Source organism: Chenopodium album, chromosome 15 (genome assembly GCF_948465745.1).
Source record: "Chenopodium album chromosome 15, dcCheAlbu1.1, whole genome shotgun sequence".
Taxonomy (NCBI): Eukaryota; Viridiplantae; Streptophyta; class Magnoliopsida; order Caryophyllales; family Amaranthaceae; genus Chenopodium; species Chenopodium album.
In genome coordinates, this window is record NC_137848.1 from 53163864 (window position 1) to 53171226 (window position 7363).

At 35.2% G+C, this 7363-nt stretch overlaps 1 long non-coding RNA gene across 2 annotated transcripts; it reads right to left on the minus strand.

Annotated features, from left to right (window-relative positions):
• Positions 1 to 296: 296 nt before the first annotated feature.
• On the minus strand, positions 297 to 5081 carry LOC145582600 (uncharacterized). 2 transcript variants are annotated; one of them, XR_014099911.1, is made up of 5 exons: positions 4845 to 5081; positions 4177 to 4242; positions 2313 to 2624; positions 1166 to 1432; positions 297 to 1079 (listed from the first exon to the last, which is right to left on the minus strand). It is a non-coding gene; the product is annotated as an uncharacterized LOC145582600 (long non-coding RNA). The 2 variants fall into 2 exon arrangements; XR_014099910.1 differs by having other exon boundaries at positions 1166 to 2624.
• Positions 5082 to 7363: the final 2282 nt, after the last annotated feature.

Here is a 7363-nt window from a genome sequence, read left to right on the forward strand (position 1 = left end):
TCATAAATAAAGGATTAAATAAAGGAGGTTATTGATTGTCTTAGAACTTTTCATCTGTTCAGCTTCTCCAAAGAACTGGATTATAAATTGATTCACGGATATCCTTATAGTTAAGCATACACCAAAATACCAATCACACCAATACATATTTACATGATAAAATTAAAATTACAGTTATATAATGGTACCTGAGCCATGTTAATAAGTGATCCAAAAATTCCCTAACATTAAACATAACATCACTACTTTTGAATTAATTATAAAGTTTTGAAGTTTTAATATCATTCCTGGATTAAACTACACGTCTAATTCCCTCCATAAGAGAGAAAGATGGCTTTAACCAATGTAAAACCATTAATCTGTTGCAAACTTGCAATTGTATCAATAAGGAATATAGCTAAACAGATCAGACATAGAATCTCAATTGTCATTCAAAATGTGTACAGAGTCAAGTACAGGTCACTGACAACATATAAAGTGATGGGAACATCACCTGAGAGGGTGTTCTTGTTATTATTTTGGAATCGTCAGAGTCAACTGTAGCTTTCCAAGTTGGAAAAGAACACCCCTCAACTGATGTTCCCATCTCTGTAGCTTTCGGCTTCCTCCTGTACTGAGCCCTCAAAAAGACCCTCAACTGTTCCTGTATTGCAACTTTGATCCATGATCAGTTTGATCACAGGTTTTGTGTGACCTGGAACCTTTCACGAGGTGCAGTTTTCCAGTCCACAGGAGCCCAGCTCGAGTATGCTCACTTTTTCTTGGAATTGGAAGATATCTGGTCATTGATATCTGTAAGAAGGGCATTTCCAGAAAGTGCTTCATCATCTCCAACAAGGACAGTGGAGAAGAAAGAGACCAGACAGGTTCCTCAATGGGAACCTTCGCCATCTTCTGGCTATTAAGGATGAAAAACTCAATTTGCTCCAGTTGAACCAGATTCTGCCCTAGTAGTGATCTGTGAAGGAAGTTGGCCAAATGCAACTCAGGAGAATCATCAAAGAATAATCGGGAATTCGGGACATTTCCATAAACACAGATTGTGAATCAGAATCTCGAGTTGTGTACAGAATGTCGTCCTACAAAACAAAGCCATGTTTATACTCTCTGAGAAAAGAATAAATAATTTTCAGCAACATCAAAGTCCACAAAACTACACAGCTACCTGAAGAGGGAGTGGCATTCAATCCTCTTCTTGGATGAACAGTCACACCTCTTTATGACATTACGATAAAACAACTTTTCAACTACACAAATTTTTAAATGATATATTTCGCAATCAGACTGCTTTAGTTGACAGTATCTTGCCGGGTGTAGATTATAGAGGTAACGCTAGGCAAAGGGAAGCACCCATGACGCCGTAGAGGTTTTTAAGCCACAATCAGAATGCCCGTAGTAAATAGCTTCACAAGACACAACCTGCAATGAAGTACTAAATAAAAAAAATTCTTTATAAGAATATATAGCAAACTAACATCTCTTCAAAAAAAAAAAAAAAAAAAAAAAACAAACTAACACTAGTTATAGGATACATTGGTATAGCAACATGTGCCGGCCCATCTGCACAACAAGCTTACCCTTCTGCCCCACCTTGATCATTGCCGATTTAAAATATACAGGAAGCAATACAGGCAGGAATATAACAAAAACACTGAAGCAGAAAACTTCACCACAAGAGATTTTAGCAAGAGGACAAATTTGATCAAGGTAACATTAGGAATATGCATCTGTGAAGCCCTCGTAAAGGCAGCTATGGTATAGGGGGGCTGTGCCTTTTTTTAACAGAGTAACTTTATTTTCCTAAGAAGATTAAAATTAAGGTATACAAGCAGCACATTAAAACCTTCCTTTTGAAATCTCAGCAGCAACATCTATTGGATGCAAAACAGGAGTCTTGCAACAAATATAGCCAAAATTGTACCCTTAATTCACCCAGATTGAAAATAAATCAAGATAAATAGTGAAATTGGCCAGTTTTCTTTTAAGGAATTACATCCATTTCAGTAAGCACAAACAGCTTCTGAAAGCTGAATGAGCTCCAAGAAAAATAATGCACCCAATAAGTCACTGCTAACTTTGATTATTTACATTTTAATGAATCAATAATTTCCATAACATCATTCGCATGTCAAGAATCCAAAAGACACATAAGAATTTGAGCTTCTGGTTTTATACCACCAATATCTTCCAGCCAATATTCCAAATGAAGAAAAGGATACCAAACTGTACAGTACATGCGATTTCCACCTTGCAACTACAATCAGCAAGCAGCGACAAGAGCTCTATTCATGAGAGACAAAAAAGGGACATACCTTTGAAATAGCAGGTATGCCTAAGTTCTGTAACAATACAGAAACTTTAATTTGAAGTATCTCTTTTTCATCAACAGTAAGCTCTCCAAAGTATAGAAACTCGATATTGTCTGAGTGCTTAAATTCTTTCTTTAAAGTATCATCATCAGACCAACATACAAGGCCAAAAGATGAGGGAAATCCACTTATCTTGCATTGTTAGTAGTACTCTGAACTCTGACTGCAAGAGACATTCCTTCAAGTAAGACATGTTATCCGGAGTGAAGTAGTGAACACACCACATTTCAGGTCATCTGCCCACTTGAGGAAAACCTGATACATGAAACTTGTTATTATCAGAAAATTCACATAGCTCAACAATCTCAATTACATGAAAATTGCACTTTAGAAAAGGAAAATCGTTTTCCTTTCAAGAAAAAAAAGGTATGCCACCTTTTCCTCTTCACTCATTACTTCTCCTTATACTATCCTCCCTTCCTTTTCTTTTACTTAATTTTTCCTTTTCTCCTTAAGTTTTCCTCTAATCAAACAAACAAAGAAAAACTTTCTTTAAAATCATGTTTTCTTTGAAAATTGTTTTCCTTGAAAAGTGATTTTCCACGACAATTGTTTTCCTTCAAAACAAACGGAGCCTAAATGTTATTATAATAGAATATTTAATTAAAACTACTATTACTATCACATTCTAAGTGAAACAATTTTTAGAATCATATGGTGCCTTCATGGAATTATTGAAGAATGTTGCAAATACAAATTATCGAGCAATATGTCATGGCACCTCTATGGAACATATTGTAAATGTTAAGTATCCTCTGGCTACAGATAAATTTTCCTTCTACTAAATAATACGAAGTAATAAATAAATTAAAAAAAAAAAAAAAATCTTTGTTCGCTTCAAGCATCCGGAAGGATTTCCAGTTAGGGGTGAGCAAACCGGGTACCCGGTCAAAATTTTAGGACCCGGACTTGGAATTGGTTGGAACCGGGTCCTAAAATTCGGAACCGGAATTGGAATTGGTTTAACCGGGTCCTAAATTTTAGGAATTGGAATTGGAACCACCGGGTACCGGTTCCGGTTCCAGGTACCCACTTATGTATGTAATTGTTAAAATATAATACAAATTATAATTCTTATTTTAGTTAGTATCATTATTAGTGTTTAATACTTATATTTATATATGCATTAAGCTATTTGTATTCATGTTAGGTATTAATAATACTTTTTTTATTGTACAAATTAGATACATTTAACATATTTTTATTATTTAAAATTTATTTAGTTTAGGATATATTGGATAACCGGGTACCCAACCGGTTCCGGGTCCAAAAAGTGGAGAATTGGAATTGGAATTGGTTATAACCGGGTCCTTAATTTATTACCCGGAATTGGAACCACCGGGTCCAATCTCGGTTCCGGACCCGCCGGTTCCTAACCGGTTCCGGTTCCAATTCCGGGTACCCGGAATTTTTGCTCACCCCTATTTCCAGTAATGGAACTAACTTTTACATTTAAGAAATGCCCAAATACCTCCCTTGTATTGCTCCCTCTATGTTAGCATGAAAGCATTTGGATTATGATAAGTGTGTAATCTAGGTCAGACTATGAACTTGCCTTCTACAAATAAAGGCTATTTTGCACAAGTTTCTATAAAGTTCATCAAATTATAGATTCCAAATATCAACTTAATGGAGCATAATTCGTGCATGTTTTCCATTGTAGTTCCAACATACGACAACTAATCCAAGGTTTTATTTATAACACCTTAATAGATTATCTGCATGTGCAAGAATTGCAACATAAGACTTTAATTAACATAAACTCTTGAAACTGAACAAAGAGAACAAAAAATAAAATTTATGTAACCTTTTGCCGTTTGGTGCTCCTGACTCGTGATCAAGTTTAGACCTTTGGAAGCCATACTTGCCAAAACTAAATCAACAATAGCAACAATAAAAATTAAAAAAAATTTAAAAAAAAAAAAAAAAAAAAAAAAAAACATCCAATCATCTAGCCAATTCATTTCATGCATGTGCATCATTGAACCAGGCCAGAAGGGGCAGCACGCAACACTAAGTAATCCAGGCCAACCCACCGCCCTCAGGGAAAAGGCCTGGACAGTAGGCTTGGCTAGTCGGTTAGAGCTCAATCCTAGTCTTGACAGGGGCTCTAATACGCTCGGCTCATGGACTCAATTCGGCTCAACAAATTCGACACATTAACAAACAAATTCGACTCAATTTTCAGATTAGGCTCGAAATCACATATATACAAATAAATAAAAACTAAAAAAAAATAAAAATAAACCTTCTCATTCAAAGAAATCAACGTGAAGTGCACACAGAAAAATTCAAGCATCAAAATCGCTCGTTATAATCCTTCAAAACTTCAGTATTAATAATCAGAAGTTCAACAATCCACCTTAGAAGTTAGAACCCTAAAATGATTTTACTGACAGACTGACAGTGTTAAACTAAACCCTAAATTGTCGAATAAATATTCAATAATTAAATAAAAATGGAAAAAAATCGAACCTCAAAAACTGCATCAATGGAGGAGAGAAAGCTCACCGCCGCAATGGAGAACTTGGAGTACTACAACGGAGGAGAGAGAGGGGTGTAGCGTAAAAAAGCTCCAGGGAGAAGGTTAATTTTGTTACCAGGTTAATTTTTTTTACCAAATTGTCGGTCTTTTTTATTTACCAATTTGGTCAATTGGTGCACGTCATATCTACTCCGTAGAAGATTATATCAATAGTTAGAATTTATTCACAATTAAGTTTTCTTCTCACATCAATGGGCTGGAACTTGCACGTAATCTTCAAATAAGCAAGTTTCAAATCCAACTTGATAATCAAGCATGTGTTCAAGCTTTAAGAGATGTTTCTTTGGGAAGAGGTGAGTGTGCTCACTTGTTTAATCGCTGCCATAGTTTGCTTAATAAGAACGATTGGGAGGTGGTTGTGGTGCATTGTTCCGTGAGGGTAATCGCGCTGCTGACTGGCTTGCCAACCGTGGAGTGGCTCAATCAAATAATCTTCTTATTCTAGGTAGTGCTCCTAGGGAGTTTCGTAGGATTCTTAGTGAGGATGTACAAGGAGTGGCCTTACCACTATTTGTACCCCCTGATAGGTTGTTTGATTGTGTTTGTTTTTTGTTTTTATTTGGTGTAATCCTCATTAGCCAAAAAAAAAAAAAAAAAAAAAAAAAAAGCTTTCTTCTCACATTTTTCACTTTTGATATCACCAAAATACATTCCTTTGATTTTTGGTAGCTATTAAATTTTTTGTTTTATTTTATTGAGAAATAATAGTACATTTTAACCCTCTAGTTTTGCATTTTCTACATTGTGCCCCGTCTTTTTGAAAATTACATATTGTAACTCATCTTTTTGAGTAGTGGATCATGCATGTACATCAATTTTAAAATTTATTGATTTATACTTAGCTAATTTTTGGGCTCAATTGCTCAAATATCATTTTGAGAGGTCAAATCTCGCTCACATTTGTTTATTTACTTAAATAAGTATTTTCATATATACCTCATAGGATCCTTTTATCTTGGCGATTTTACTAATCTATACTTGTAACTATTTTACATGAAAAATCAACGAAGTAGCTAGATATATTAGCAAAGGACTAGAAGCTCTGTTACATGGACTTGTCATTTTACCCCTCATACCCAAGTTGACATGACACGAGACTGACATGGGAGTGAAATCTAGGTTGAAACCAGCAATTTGTAGTCAGAAATTGCATAGAATATAATTAGATCTATATCACCGATGTGCGGTTGTTGTTTGTGCTTTGTCGTATTGGCCCTCAATACTTTCTTCTTTAATTGACATTTCCATTTTTCTTCGGTGCCTTTTTATTTCCATCTCCTACGTGCCCATCTAATCTATTTATTTATTTTCTTTAGTGTCATTCTTCTCTCCTTTGAAGTGACTTTATATATGACATTAGGATTTTATAAAGGCTTGTTTAGTTCACTATGCTTGTTACTTGTCTTTTATTTTTTTTTTTTTTTTTTTGAAGGCTTGAAACTTATCTAATTTGATGTGGAATATATTTTCTGATTTAATCTGAATGTCTGATTTTACTAAATTTTGACCTTACATGTGCACTAATATATATGGAAAATATATCAAGTGAGATATTGCTAAATTTGTAATAATAATGTATTTTATTAATAGAAAATTTTGACGTTTGCTACCACTAGAATGAACCACTCTGAGTTATGCTACCAATTTAAAATTTTATGTTATTTTACCACCACCAAAACACAAAAAACTATAGATTTTGTTACCAGTTGATAGTTTCCGACACTATTTCAGTTTGTGGGCCCATTTAATTACTTTCTCCCATTTTCTTTTTCTCTCGCCATGAAGCTCTATCACAGAACTCCATCCCTTCACAGCAACCACTCCATCCAAACCCCCACCTCATCTCGATAGCCCACCACTTTTCAAAAATAGTAATATATACTCTTTTTGTTCTTTAATTGACACACTTAGACTTTAGCACTATTCACACTTCTGTTTAACGAGAAAATAACTGTTAATATGTCATATTAACACCACCCGTTTATATGGGGGCATCAGCGTTATTTTCCCAGCTGAAGTAAGGGTAAACTCGTCAAAGTCAATTAGGCCCTTAACGATTGTGTAGCAGCGTCAAATTCTTACCATACTAAAGTCCGTTGAGAAAATGTGACACCCCATTCATAATTCTCCTCGTTCAACTCCAGCTTTTCCCCGCATTCCAACTTTCCCCCAATTCGAACTTCAGCTCCTGCCAATGGACCGAGCAATAATTGAATGAACAAGTAACACCAATTGAGATGGTAAATGTTTTTGAGTCGAATTGCAGTACTGAAGTTCAAATAAGAGGTTGGGGCGGCGATTGAGCTAGGGTTTCGTCACGACATTAAATTGGTGGAAGCAACTGCAATTGCAGTTGGTAATTATCGTGGAGGCGAACAATGGTCAGCTACAATGGAGATATTGAAGATGAGGATAAATCCCTACCCTTTAGGGTTAACCATACCCTTTG